This window comes from Spea bombifrons, chromosome 2, assembly GCF_027358695.1.
Source record: "Spea bombifrons isolate aSpeBom1 chromosome 2, aSpeBom1.2.pri, whole genome shotgun sequence".
Taxonomy (NCBI): Eukaryota; Metazoa; Chordata; class Amphibia; order Anura; family Pelobatidae; genus Spea; species Spea bombifrons.
The window spans coordinates 71,276,709-71,290,043 of NC_071088.1; the positions used below are offsets into that span (position 1 = coordinate 71,276,709).

The 13,335-nt window shown below is 48.0% G+C and overlaps 9 non-coding genes across 9 annotated transcripts; all 9 read right to left on the reverse strand.

The window, feature by feature from the left end:
- Positions 1–7,976: 7,976 nt before the first annotated feature.
- TRNAD-GUC (transfer RNA aspartic acid (anticodon GUC)) lies at positions 7,977–8,048 on the reverse strand. The gene has a single exon. It is a non-coding gene; the product is annotated as a tRNA-Asp (tRNA).
- Positions 8,049–8,439: 391 nt separating this feature from the next.
- Positions 8,440–8,511, reverse strand: TRNAD-GUC (transfer RNA aspartic acid (anticodon GUC)). The gene has a single exon. It is a non-coding gene; the product is annotated as a tRNA-Asp (tRNA).
- A 391-nt stretch (positions 8,512–8,902) lies between these two features.
- On the reverse strand, positions 8,903–8,974 carry TRNAD-GUC (transfer RNA aspartic acid (anticodon GUC)). The gene has a single exon. It is a non-coding gene; the product is annotated as a tRNA-Asp (tRNA).
- A 391-nt stretch (positions 8,975–9,365) lies between these two features.
- TRNAD-GUC (transfer RNA aspartic acid (anticodon GUC)) lies at positions 9,366–9,437 on the reverse strand. Its single transcript has one exon. It is a non-coding gene; the product is annotated as a tRNA-Asp (tRNA).
- A 391-nt stretch (positions 9,438–9,828) lies between these two features.
- Positions 9,829–9,900, reverse strand: TRNAD-GUC (transfer RNA aspartic acid (anticodon GUC)). The gene has a single exon. It is a non-coding gene; the product is annotated as a tRNA-Asp (tRNA).
- Positions 9,901–10,291: 391 nt separating this feature from the next.
- On the reverse strand, positions 10,292–10,363 carry TRNAD-GUC (transfer RNA aspartic acid (anticodon GUC)). The gene has a single exon. It is a non-coding gene; the product is annotated as a tRNA-Asp (tRNA).
- Positions 10,364–10,754: 391 nt separating this feature from the next.
- Positions 10,755–10,826, reverse strand: TRNAD-GUC (transfer RNA aspartic acid (anticodon GUC)). The gene has a single exon. It is a non-coding gene; the product is annotated as a tRNA-Asp (tRNA).
- Positions 10,827–11,680: 854 nt separating this feature from the next.
- TRNAD-GUC (transfer RNA aspartic acid (anticodon GUC)) lies at positions 11,681–11,752 on the reverse strand. Its single transcript has one exon. It is a non-coding gene; the product is annotated as a tRNA-Asp (tRNA).
- A 391-nt stretch (positions 11,753–12,143) lies between these two features.
- On the reverse strand, positions 12,144–12,215 carry TRNAD-GUC (transfer RNA aspartic acid (anticodon GUC)). The gene has a single exon. It is a non-coding gene; the product is annotated as a tRNA-Asp (tRNA).
- Positions 12,216–13,335: the final 1,120 nt, after the last annotated feature.

The following is a 13,335-nucleotide window of genomic DNA, read 5'->3' on the forward strand; positions in this document are numbered from 1 at the left end:
TGCATCAATTTGTCTATTTTGTCACATTAACGGCTCGGTGGAGTTTGCTATCCCAGTTTGGAGTTAACGGAAGTATGGAAAATGCTACACCCAATCACAAATGAAGTTTTGCCGAGCCAATAGAGACGCAACTCCCACCTAGGAAGTGACTTGACGTGGCACATTAAGGCACTTCACATTTTTTATCTTTTATTGAAATAAAATGAATTATTTAAGTGTGTGTGTATTATTATTATTATTTTTTTTAATATTCCTTTGGTATGTAGCTTTCTGCTTTCCCCCCTCCAGTGTGAGGATTTGTGGACAGTTGTACAAAAGCAAACATAGGGGTTTAATTTGAGTGAATTTTCATCTCTGGCCAAAATAGTCCTGGCTATTTGTGGATTGTTGCTATAACAGACCACCTCAATATCAGAAGCAAGTCTACGGCAGAGACCTGATTTAAACTCCTTGACTTTGCTATACATTCTAATTGCCAAATTATTAATCCGTTTCTGCAGCGTAAAGAGCTTGGCTGGCCCTGTATAATGCATAGCTAAGTCAATGAGATGTCGCTGAAAAATCCCTGACCATTTAATTATGCACTATACAGGAACAGCACAGCCATTCTAGCAAGAGGAACCTGTAAGTCTGGGCAATATGAGCTCTCCCATCAACCCTCCTTCCAGGGAATACTCTCCAATTAAGGAAGTGACTGCTGGAGAATTTCTTCTGCCTGCTGAGCCAAGACAGGCTTATCTTAGTCAAGCAGCAGCTGCCCCTCAGCCTCTAGCATCCTGATTGGTAGGTGGTGTCACCTGACCAGGGCTGACCAATCAGAGCGAGGTGGACCTGGGCCGGCTGCTGATTGGTTGCTGGAGTCAGGCTCAGCCAATCAGGGGCTGCCCCTCAGCCCTAGCCTCCTGATTGGTGGGTGGTGTCACAAGACCAGGGCTGACCAATCAGAGCGAGGGATTCCTAGGCCGGCTGCTGATTGGTCGCTGGGGTCAGCTGACTAGGCTCAGCCAATCAGGGGCTGCCCCTCAGCCCTAGCCTCCTGATTGGTAGGTGGTGTCACCTGACCAGGGCTGACCAATCAGAGCGAGGGAAACCTGGGCTGGCTGCTGATTGGTCGCTGGGGTCAGCTGACTAGGCTCAACCAATCAGGGGCTGCCCCTCAGCCCTAGCCTCCTGATTGGTGGGTGGTGTCACCTGACCAGGGCTGACCAATCAGAGCGAAGGATTCCTGGGCCGGCTGCTGATTGGTCGCTGGGGTCAGCTGACTAGGCTCAGCCAATCAGGGGCTGCCCCTCAGCCCTAGCCTCCTGATTGGTGGGTGGTGTCACCTGACCAGGGCTGACCAATCAGAGCGAGGGATTCCTAGGCCGGCTGCTGATTGGTCGCTGGGGTCAGCTGACTAGGCTCAGCCAATCAGGGGCTGCCCCTCAGCCCTAGCCTCCTGATTGGTGGGTGGTGTCACCTGACCAGGGCTGACCAATCAGAGCGAGGGATTCCTAGGCCGGCTGCTGATTGGTCGCTGGGGTCAGCTGACTAGGCTCAGCCAATCAGGGGCTGCCCCTCAGCCCTAGCCTCCTGATTGGTGGGTGGTGTCACCTGACCAGGGCTGACCAATCAGAGCGAAGGATTCCTGGGCCGGCTGCTGATTGGTCGCTGGAGTCAGCTGACAAGGCTCAGCCAATCAGGGGCTGCCCCTCAGCCCTAGCCTCCTGATTGCTTTGTATTATTATTTATGAATTATGAATTATGATTTATGAATTATGAATTAATATTAAACTGTTAAAGGAATCCTTAATAAATGCCGCTTGAATTTACGGGCATCACGAGCGACATTACTGGTGCGGGAACGAGCCGGCAGTAGCCAGAATCAAACTCACGAGCAACGGGGTGGAAGTCGAACACCTTAACCACAACTCTAAGTCAGAGATACGGAGGGGCCCCCGTCTCAGTAGCATATTGGTTTAGGTGTTACGTGATTTTAGTTTAGCTTTAGGTGATTCCCTGAGGCTTATTTTTTACGTCACCACGTAGACCAAAATTTAAGCCGTATTGTCTCTGCCCCTACAAGCTACCATTCTTTAGTTTATTTAGAAGTCAGGCCAGCTGGAGGACTGTATTGTATAAAGGACTGATTTTCCAAGGTTTGCCATCCAGTCTCTGTAGCCTAATGGCTAAGGTGTTGTGCTTGGTACCTTGATGCCCTGAGTTCAGTTCCCCTAGGCTTCAACTGTGTCTGCTCTGCTTTTTGGTTTTTAAGTAAGCACATAGACCAAAACACAAGCCATTTTGTCTTTGCCCTTGCAAGCCACCCTTCTTTAGTTTATTTAGTACATTTGTTTGGGAGTCAGGCTAGTTAAAGGGCTGTAAAAACTAAAAGATTGAAAACAGGGCCTTATACCTGTTCTCTGTGGTGCAATGGTAGAGATGTTGAATTTAGTTTTTGAGGTTTTGGGTTTAATTCACTCCAATTGATTTATTTGGTGTGTTTGTTTGGGAGGAAGGCACGCTACAAGATTGCAATGAGGTCAAAAACCAATGGATTGTTTGCAGGGGACAGGTTTGCTAGTGTCTGTAGTGTATATGCTACCCTTCTTTCGTTTATTAATTGTGTTTGTGAGGGAGACAAGCTAGGTGCCACTCCCATATGACTATGTAGAGTAATGGTTAAGGAGCTGAACCCCAGTGCTTAAGGTCCAGGGTTCAATTCCCTTGTGCTCCATCTGAACCTTCTCTGAGCTCTCTTCTACATTTTTTTTGTTTGGTGAGGGAGAAAAAAGCTATTGTTAGCAACCAGGTAGACCAAAACACAAGCCACCCAGTTCATGCATTTAAATTGAATGATTTACTCAAAGGGATTTGGGTCACTCTGTCAGCATTAGCCATTTTCCCCACATTTGAATATTTCTATCATCATTCACAGGCCGTACAAAATCATCAACTTAAAAATTACCCCTGCATTGTATAGTTATCCCACCATACATCCCCACATTGTGTATTGATTTATGTGATGACCCTCAGCCACCCCTACATGTAAATGAATGCCCCATTGCCCCCCACACCCTTGTGTATTGTCCTCATCCATTTTCTTTGAGAAATCCAGGTGCTGTGGTTGCAGTGGGATGTGTCCGATTGGTTGAACCTGGTCAAGTGACTCCACCAGCCAACCAGGCATTGGGATTGAGACCCGGCGGGGGTTAAGCTTCACTTGCAGCCCTTGGTTCTTTTGATGTTCATTTTCTTTGAGAAATCCAGGTGCTGTGGTTGCAGTGGGATGTGTCCAGGCCAGGGCTTATCTTTGTACAGTATTTCCCCTGTCTCTGTTTTTGCATTGCCATTGGCCCTATTCTTTTGTGTTTTAGTTGTTTTTTTCCTGCTTCCACCTTTGCTGTTACTGAAGGCACAAGGCGTCACAGACCCTATCATCTCCAATAATACTAATGTATTTTCCTTCACTTATCATGAGTAGTTCTTCTTCTTTCCATAGCTTTAACATGTCCTGTTCAATCCCTTTTCTGTTGTGTTGTGTCTTTGAAGCTAACGTTCCCTCGCTTTTAGTCTCTACCGCTTCTGCTGGGAGACTGTTCCATTTCTCTACCACTCTAGGAGTAAAACTCCTTTACATTCCATCTAAGCCTCTAACTCACTAGTTTCAGATTATGACCTTGTTTAACCATATCTCCTCTTTTGAAACAAACATCCCTCCTGTGATTTGTTAAATGCCTTTAAGGATTTCCAGTATTTTCTCCAAGCTTATACATATCGAGATTCCCTAGTCTTTCCTGATCCTGAGCCTGCGTTATTCTTATCTACAATGGTAAGTTGAACATTTCCTTTCACTGTAACTCATCTAGTACTCATAGTTTCCTCAGAGAATTGTGTTGCTTCTTTACATGTAGAGATACATATATCAGCATTTCTTCCTTTTTTTTTTTTCCTTCTTTACTTTTCTTTTCGCCATTGTCTTTATCCCTTTTCCGAAGGCTGGTATCTCTTACTCTTCTAGCCGATCCTCTCTCATTGTGTTCCTCTTTTTTACCCAAGTGGTGTTTTTCTGTTCCAAGCCGATGGCCACAAAACACCCCTACGTCAGAGGGCTCAGCTAACAGCACAGACCTGTGGGATAAAACAAGCAGTGTGTCCTGCATCAATTTGTCTATTTTGTCACATTAACGGCTCGGTGGAGTTTGCTATCCCAGTTTGGAGTTAACGGAAGTATGGAAAATGCTACACCCAATCACAAATGAAGTTTTGCCGAGCCAATAGAGACGCAACTCCCACCTAGGAAGTGACTTGACGTGGCACATTAAGGCACTTCACATTTTTTATCTTTTATGGAAATAAAATGAATTATTTAAGTGTGTGTGTATTATTATTATTATTTTTTTTAATATTCCTTTGGTATGTAGCTTTCTGCTTTCCCCCCTCCAGTGTGAGGATTTGTGGACAGTTGTACAAAAGCAAACATAGGGGTTTAATTTGAGTGAATTTTCAGCTCTGGCCAAAATAGTCCTGGCTATTTGTGGATTGTTGCTATAACAGACCACCTCAATATCAGAAGCAAGTCTACGGCAGAGACCTGATTTAAACTCCTTGACTTTGCTATACATTCTAATTGCCAAATTATTAATCCGTTTCTGCAGCGTAAAGAGCTTGGCTGGCCCTGTATAATGCATAGCTAAGTCAATGAGATGTCGCTGAAAAATCCCTGACCATTTAATTATGCACTATACAGGAACAGCACAGCCATTCTAGCAAGAGGAACCTGTAAGTCTGGGCAATATGAGCTCTCCCGTCAACCCTCCTTCCAGGGAATACTCTCCAATTAAGGAAGTGACTGCTGGAGAATTTCTTCTGCCTGCTGAGCCAAGACAGGCTTATCTTAGTCAAGCAGCAGCTGCCCCTCAGCCTCTAGCATCCTGATTGGTAGGTGGTGTCACCTGACCAGGGCTGACCAATCAGAGCGAGGTGGACCTGGGCCGGCTGCTGATTGGTTGCTGGAGTCAGGCTCAGCCAATCAGGGGCTGCCCCTCAGCCCTAGCCTCCTGATTGGTGGGTGGTGTCACCTGACCAGGGCTGACCAATCAGAGCGAGGGATTCCTAGGCCGGCTGCTGATTGGTCGCTGGGGTCAGCTGACTAGGCTCAGCCAATCAGGGGCTGCCCCTCAGCCCTAGCCTCCTGATTGGTGGGTGGTGTCACCTGACCAGGGCTGACCAATCAGAGCGAGGGATTCCTAGGCCGGCTGCTGATTGGTCGCTGGAGTCTGCTGACTAGGCTCAGTCAATCAGGGGCTGCCCCTCAGCCCTAGCCTCCTGATTGGTGGGTGGTGTCACCTGACCAGGGCTGACCAATCAGAGCGAAGGATTCCTGGGCCGGCTGCTGATTGGTCGCTGGGGTCAGCTGACTAGGCTCAGCCAATCAGGGGCTGCCCCTCAGCCCTAGCCTCCTGATTGGTGGGTGGTGTCACCTGACCAGGGCTGACCAATCAGAGCGAGGGATTCCTAGGCCGGCTGCTGATTGGTCGCTGGGGTCAGCTGACTAGGCTCAGCCAATCAGGGGCTGCCCCTCAGCCCTAGCCTCCTGATTGGTGGGTGGTGTCACCTGACCAGGGCTGACCAATCAGAGAGAGGGAAACCTGGGCCGGCTGCTGATTGGTTGCTGGAGTCAGCTGACAAGGCTCAGCCAATCAGGAGCTGCCCCTCAGCATTGGTGCAAGGTATCATATTGCATGGCACGTTATTATTATTTATGAATTATTATTATTTATTAAATTGTTAAAGGAATCAATAATAATGAGATTTAGTTTTTTGCCATTTGAATTTATGGTCACAAAGGTATTTGCAACATGGTTAACAGTCACCACCGAGAACGAGTCAGCAGTAGTCGGATTTGAACTTACGAGCAACGGGGCGGATGTCCAGTACCTTAACCACAACTCCAAGTCAGAGACACTGGATACCATCTGTCTATGTTGCGTATTGGTTTAGGTGTTAGCGTGATTTTAGTTTAGGCTTAGGTGATTCCCTGAGGCTTATTTTTTACGTGGATCACCACGTAGACCAAAATTTAAGCCATATTGTCTCTACCCCTACAAGCCGCCATTCTTTAGTTTATTTTGTGTGTTTGTTTGGAAGTCAGGCCGCCTAGTAGAGGACTGCACTGGGAGGCGGGTCCCGCGGGACCCGCCAAAAAACTTGCGGCAGCGGGCGGTCTTGCTGGGGCTGCGGGCGGTCAGGCACTGTACCTGCGGGTCCCGGTAATCCCGCGCAGTCCCGCAAGGCTGCCTTCTTGCTGCTCCCTCACAGTGTTTCCTAGCTTGCTCCGCCCAGGAACAAAACGGAGTCACGTGATGTGACGTCACTTCCTGTGACTCCGCCTTGTTCCTGGGCAGAGCAAGAGAAGAGACGCCGTGAGGGAACAACTCGAGGGCAGCCGCGCGGGACTGCGTAGGAAATCAGGTAAGGAGGCGGGCATGATTGGCCACAAATGTGGCGGGAGCGGGCGGGATTGGCCACAAATGTGGCGGGAGCAGGCGGGAACGGAACACCCACATTGCGGGAGCGGGTGGGAGGGGGATTAAAATCCGCGGGAGCGGGCGGGAGCGGGCGGGAGCGGGATTAAAAAAGTAGTCCCGCGCAGGGCTCTACTCACCACTATACTAACGAGGATTAGCGGTGGGTGCGCCTGCTCCCGAAAGCCCTAAAACCTGTATCAGTGACTTTCGTCAGATATAAAGAGTGTGTGGTGCAAGGTTTGTACACTGCAAAAGCTCACGCACCTTTTAAGACTGTACTGAAAGGAGAGAATAGAAGCGACTGGCTTGTACCGGGATGGAACTCGCGACCTTGCCATTATTATTTCCAGTACAATTGCTTGAAAATTTGGATTGTCATCAAAAGGGAATCAACTAAAGGACTTACCTCGCCACTACGTTTTGTACCAACTTCCTTCCGCTGGAAAGCGCAGAGTAATGACTCTACTCTTACAATCGGTGTTGGGGTTTCATTTGCAAAGGTGGAAATCCAGCAGAGCAACCAAAAGCGCTAAAGGAAGGCCTCCCCGTCGGGGAATCGAACCCCGGTCTCCCGCGTGACAGGCGGAGATACTCACCACTATACTAACGAGGATTAGCGGTGGGTGTGTCTGATCCCGAAAGCCCTAAAACCTGTATCAGTGACTTTCGTTAGACAGATATAAAGAGTGTGTGGTGCAAGGTTTGTACACTGCAAAAGCTCACGCACCTTTTAAGACTGTACTGAAAGGAGAGAATAGAAGCGACTGGCTTGTACCGGGATGGAACTCGCGACCTTGCCATTATTATTTCCAGTACAATTGCTTGAAAATTTGGATTGTCATCAAAAGGGAATCAACTAAAGGACTTACCTCGCCACTACGTTTTGTACCAACTTCCTTCCGCTGGAAAGCGCAGAGTAATGACTCTACTCTTACAATCGGTATTGGGGTTTCATTTGCAAAGGTGGAAATCCAGCAGAGCAAGCAAAAGCGCTAAAGGAAGGCCTCCCCGTCAGGGAATCGAACCCCGGTCTCCCGCGTGACAGGCGGGGATACTCACCACTATACTAACGAGGATTAGCGGTGGGTGCGCCTGCTCCCGAAAGCCCTAAAACCTGTATCAGTGACTTTCGTTAGACAGATATAAAGAGTGTGTGGTGCAAGGTTTGTACACTGCAAAAGCTCACGCACCTTTTAAGACTGTACTGAAAGGAGAGAATAGAAGCGACTGGCTTGTACCGGGATGGAACTCGCGACCTTGCCATTATTATTTCCAGTACAATTGCTTGAAAATTTGGATTGTCATCAAAAGGGAATCAACTAAAGGACTTACCTCGCCACTACGTTTTGTACCAACTTCCTTCCGCTGGAAAGCGCAGAGTAATGACTCTACTCTTACAATCGGTATTGGGGTTTCATTTGCAAAGGTGGAAATCCAGCAGAGCAAGCAAAAGCGCTAAAGGAAGGCCTCCCCGTCGGGGAATCGAACCCCGGTCTCCCGCGTGACAGGCGGGGATACTCACCACTATACTAACGAGGATTAGCGGTGGGTGCGCCTGCTCCCGAAAGCCCTAAAACCTGTATCAGTGACTTTCGTTAGACAGATATAAAGAGTGTGTGGTGCAAGGTTTGTACACTGCAAAAGCTCACGCACCTTTTAAGACTGTACTGAAAGGAGAGAATAGAAGCGACTGGCTTGTACCGGGATGGAACTCGCGACCTTGCCATTATTATTTCCAGTACAATTGCTTGAAAATTTGGATTGTCATCAAAAGGGAATCAACTAAAGGACTTACCTCGCCACTACGTTTTGTACCAACTTCCTTCCGCTGGAAAGCGCAGAGTAATGACTCTACTCTTACAATCGGTATTGGGGTATAATTTGCAAAGGTGGAAATCCAGCAGAGCAAGCAAAAGCGCTAAAGGAAGGCCTCCCCGTCGGGGAATCGAACCCCGGTCTCCCGCGTGACAGGCGGGGATACTCACCACTATACTAACGAGGATTAGCGGTGGGTGCGCCTGCTCCCGAAAGCCCTAAAACCTGTATCAGTGACTTTCGTTAGACAGATATAAAGAGTGTGTGGTGCAAGGTTTGTACACTGCAAAAGCTCACGCACCTTTTAAGACTGTACTGAAAGGAGAGAATAGAAGCGACTGGCTTGTACCGGGATGGAACTCGCGACCTTGCCATTATTATTTCCAGTACAATTGCTTGAAAATTTGGATTGTCATCAAAAGGGAATCAACTAAAGGACTTACCTCGCCACTACGTTTTGTACCAACTTCCTTCCGCTTCAAAGCGCAGAGTAATGACTCTACTCTTACAATCGGTATTGGGGTTTCATTTGCAAAGGTGGAAATCCAGCAGAGCAAGCAAAAGCGCTAAAGGAAGGCCTCCCCGTCGGGGAATCGAACCCCGGTCTCCCGCGTGACAGGCGGGGATACTCACCACTATACTAACGAGGATTAGCGGTGGGTGCGCCTGCTCCCGAAAGCCCTAAAACCTGTATCAGTGACTTTCGTTAGACAGATATAAAGAGTGTGTGGTGCAAGGTTTGTACACTGCAAAAGCTCACGCACCTTTTAAGACTGTACTGAAAGGAGAGAATAGAAGCGACTGGCTTGTACCGGGATGGAACTCGCGACCTTGCCATTATTATTTCCAGTACAATTGCTTGAAAATTTGGATTGTCATCAAAAGGGAATCAACTAAAGGACTTACCTCGCCACTACGTTTTGTACCAACTTCCTTCCGCTGGAAAGCGCAGAGTAATGACTCTACTCTTACAATCGGTATTGGGGTTTCATTTGCAAAGGTGGAAATCCAGCAGAGCAAGCAAAAGCGCTAAAGGAAGGCCTCCCCGTCGGGGAATCGAACCCCGGTCTCCCGCGTGACAGGCGGGGATACTCACCACTATACTAACGAGGATTAGCGGTGGGTGCGCCTGCTCCCGAAAGCCCTAAAACCTGTATCAGTGACTTTCGTTAGACAGATATAAAGAGTGTGTGGTGCAAGGTTTGTACACTGCAAAAGCTCACGCACCTTTTAAGACTGTACTGAAAGGAGAGAATAGAAGCGACTGGCTTGTACCGGGATGGAACTCGCGACCTTGCCATTATTATTTCCAGTACAATTGCTTGAAAATTTGGATTGTCATCAAAAGGGAATCAACTAAAGGACTTACCTCGCCACTACGTTTTGTACCAACTTCCTTCCGCTGGAAAGCGCAGAGTAATGACTCTACTCTTACAATCGGTATTGGGGTTTCATTTGCAAAGGTGGAAATCCAGCAGAGCAAGCAAAAGCGCTAAAGGAAGGCCTCCCCGTCGGGGAATCGAACCCCGGTCTCCCGCGTGACAGGCGGGGATACTCACCACTATACTAACGAGGATTAGCGGTGGGTGCGCCTGCTCCCGAAAGCCCTAAAACCTGTATCAGTGACTTTCGTTAGACAGATATAAAGAGTGTGTGGTGCAAGGTTTGTACACTGCAAAAGCTCACGCACCTTTTAAGACTGTACTGAAAGGAGAGAATAGAAGCGACTGGCTTGTACCGGGATGGAACTCGCGACCTTGCCATTATTATTTCCAGTACAATTGCTTGAAAATTTGGATTGTCATCAAAAGGGAATCAACTAAAGGACTTACCTCGCCACTACGTTTTGTACCAACTTCCTTCCGCTTCAAAGCGCAGAGTAATGACTCTACTCTTACAATCGGTATTGGGGTTTCATTTGCAAAGGTGGAAATCCAGCAGAGCAAGCAAAAGCGCTAAAGGAAGGCCTCCCCGTCGGGGAATCGAACCCCGGTCTCCCGCGTGACAGGCGGGGATACTCACCACTATACTAACGAGGATTAGCGGTGGGTGCGCCTGCTCCCGAAAGCCCTAAAACCTGTATCAGTGACTTTCGTTAGACAGATATAAAGAGTGTGTGGTGCAAGGTTTGTACACTGCAAAAGCTCACGCACCTTTTAAGACTGTACTGAAAGGAGAGAATAGAAGCGACTGGCTTGTACCGGGATGGAACTCGCGACCTTGCCATTATTATTTCCAGTACAATTGCTTGAAAATTTGGATTGTCATCAAAAGGGAATCAACTAAAGGACTTACCTCGCCACTACGTTTTGTACCAACTTCCTTCCGCTGGAAAGCGCAGAGTAATGACTCTACTCTTACAATCGGTATTGGGGTTTCATTTGCAAAGGTGGAAATCCAGCAGAGCAAGCAAAAGCGCTAAAGGAAGGCCTCCCCGTCGGGGAATCGAACCCCGGTCTCCCGCGTGACAGGCGGGGATACTCACCACTATACTAACGAGGATTAGCGGTGGGTGCGCCTGCTCCCGAAAGCCCTAAAACCTGTATCAGTGACTTTCGTTAGACAGATATAAAGAGTGTGTGGTGCAAGGTTTGTACACTGCAAAAGCTCACGCACCTTTTAAGACTGTACTGAAAGGAGAGAATAGAAGCGACTGGCTTGTACCGGGATGGAACTCGCGACCTTGCCATTATTATTTCCAGTACAATTGCTTGAAAATTTGGATTGTCATCAAAAGGGAATAAACTAAAGGACTTACCTCGCCACTACGTTTTGTACCAACTTCCTTCCGCTGGAAAGCGCAGAGTAATGACTCTACTCTTACAATCGGTATTGGGGTTTCATTTGCAAAGGTGGAAATCCAGCAGAGCAAGCAAAAGCGCTAAAGGAAGGCCTCCCCGTCGGGGAATCGAACCCCGGTCCCCCGCGTGACAGGCGGGGATACTCACCACTATACTAACGAGGATTAGCGGTGGGTGCGCCTGCTCCCGAAAGCCCTAAAACCTGTATCAGTGACTTTCGTTAGACAGATATAAAGAGTGTGTGGTGCAAGGTTTGTACACTGCAAAAGCTCACGCACCTTTTAAGACTGTACTGAAAGGAGAGAATAGAAGCGACTGTCTTGTACCGGGATGGAACTCGCGACCTTGCCATTATTATTTCCAGTACAATTGCTTGAAAATTTGGATTGTCATCAAAAGGGAATCAACTAAAGGACTTACCTCGCCACTACGTTTTGTACCAACTTCCTTCCGCTGGAAAGCGCAGAGTAATGACTCTACTCTTACAATCGGTATTGGGGTTTCATTTGCAAAGGTGGAAATCCAGCAGAGCAAGCAAAAGCGCTAAAGGAAGGCCTCCCCGTCGGGGAATCGAACCCCGGTCTCCCGCGTGACAGGCGGGGATACTCACCACTATACTAACGAGGATTAGCGGTGGGTGTGCCTGCTCCCGAAAGCCCTAAAACCTGTATCAGTGACTTTCGTTAGACAGATATAAAGAGTGTGTGGTGCAAGGTTTGTACACTGCAAAAGCTCACGCACCTTTTAAGACTGTACTGAAAGGAGAGAATAGAAGCGACTGGCTTGTACCGGGATGGAACTCGCGACCTTGCCATTATTATTTCCAGTACAATTGCTTGAAAATTTGGATTGTCATCAAAAGGGAATCAACTAAAGGACTTACCTCGCCACTACGTTTTGTACCAACTTCCTTCCGCTGGAAAGCGCAGAGTAATGACTCTACTCTTACAATCGGTATTGGGGTTTCATTTGCAAAGGTGGAAATCCAGCAGAGCAAGCAAAAGCGCTAAAGGAAGGCCTCCCCGTCGGGGAATCGAACCCCGGTCTCCCGCGTGACAGGCGGGGATACTCACCACTATACTAACGAGGATTAGCGGTGGGTGCGCCTGCTCCCGAAAGCCCTAAAACCTGTATCAGTGACTTTCGTTAGACAGATATAAAGAGTGTGTGGTGCAAGGTTTGTACACTGCAAAAGCTCACGCACCTTTTAAGACTGTACTGAAAGGAGAGAATAGAAGCGACTGGCTTGTACCGGGATGGAACTCGCGACCATGCCATTATTATTTCCAGTACAATTGCTTGAAAATTTGGATTGTCATCAAAAGGGAATCAACTAAAGGACTTACCTCGCCACTACGTTTTGTACCAACTTCCTTCCGCTGGAAAGCGCAGAGTAATGACTCTACTCTTACAATCGGTATTGGGGTTTCATTTGCAAAGGTGGAAATCCAGCAGAGCAAGCAAAAGCGCTAAAGGAAGGCCTCCCCGTCAGGGAATCGAACCCCGGTCTCCCGCGTGACAGGCGGGGATACTCACCACTATACTAACGAGGATTAGCGGTGGGTGCGCCTGCTCCCGAAAGCCCTAAAACCTGTATCAGTGACTTTCGTTAGACAGATATAAAGAGTGTGTGGTGCAAGGTTTGTACACTGCAAAAGCTCACGCACCTTTTAAGACTGTACTGAAAGGAGAGAATAGAAGCGACTGGCTTGTACCGGGATGGAACTCGCGACCTTGCCATTATTATTTCCAGTACAATTGCTTGAAAATTTGGATTGTCATCAAAAGGGAATAAACTAAAGGACTTACCTCGCCACTACGTTTTGTACCAACTTCCTTCCGCTGGAAAGCGCAGAGTAATGACTCTACTCTTACAATCGGTATTGGGGTTTCATTTGCAAAGGTGGAAATCCAGCAGAGCAAGCAAAAGCGCTAAAGGAAGGCCTCCCCGTCGGGGAATCGAACCCCGGTCCCCCGCGTGACAGGCGGGGATACTCACCACTATACTAACGAGGATTAGCGGTGGGTGCGCCTGCTCCCGAAAGCCCTAAAACCTGTATCAGTGACTTTCGTTAGACAGATATAAAGAGTGTGTGGTGCAAGGTTTGTACACTGCAAAAGCTCACGCACCTTTTAAGACTGTACTGAAAGGAGAGAATAGAAGCGACTGTCTTGTACCGGGATGGAACTCGCGACCTTGCCATTATTAT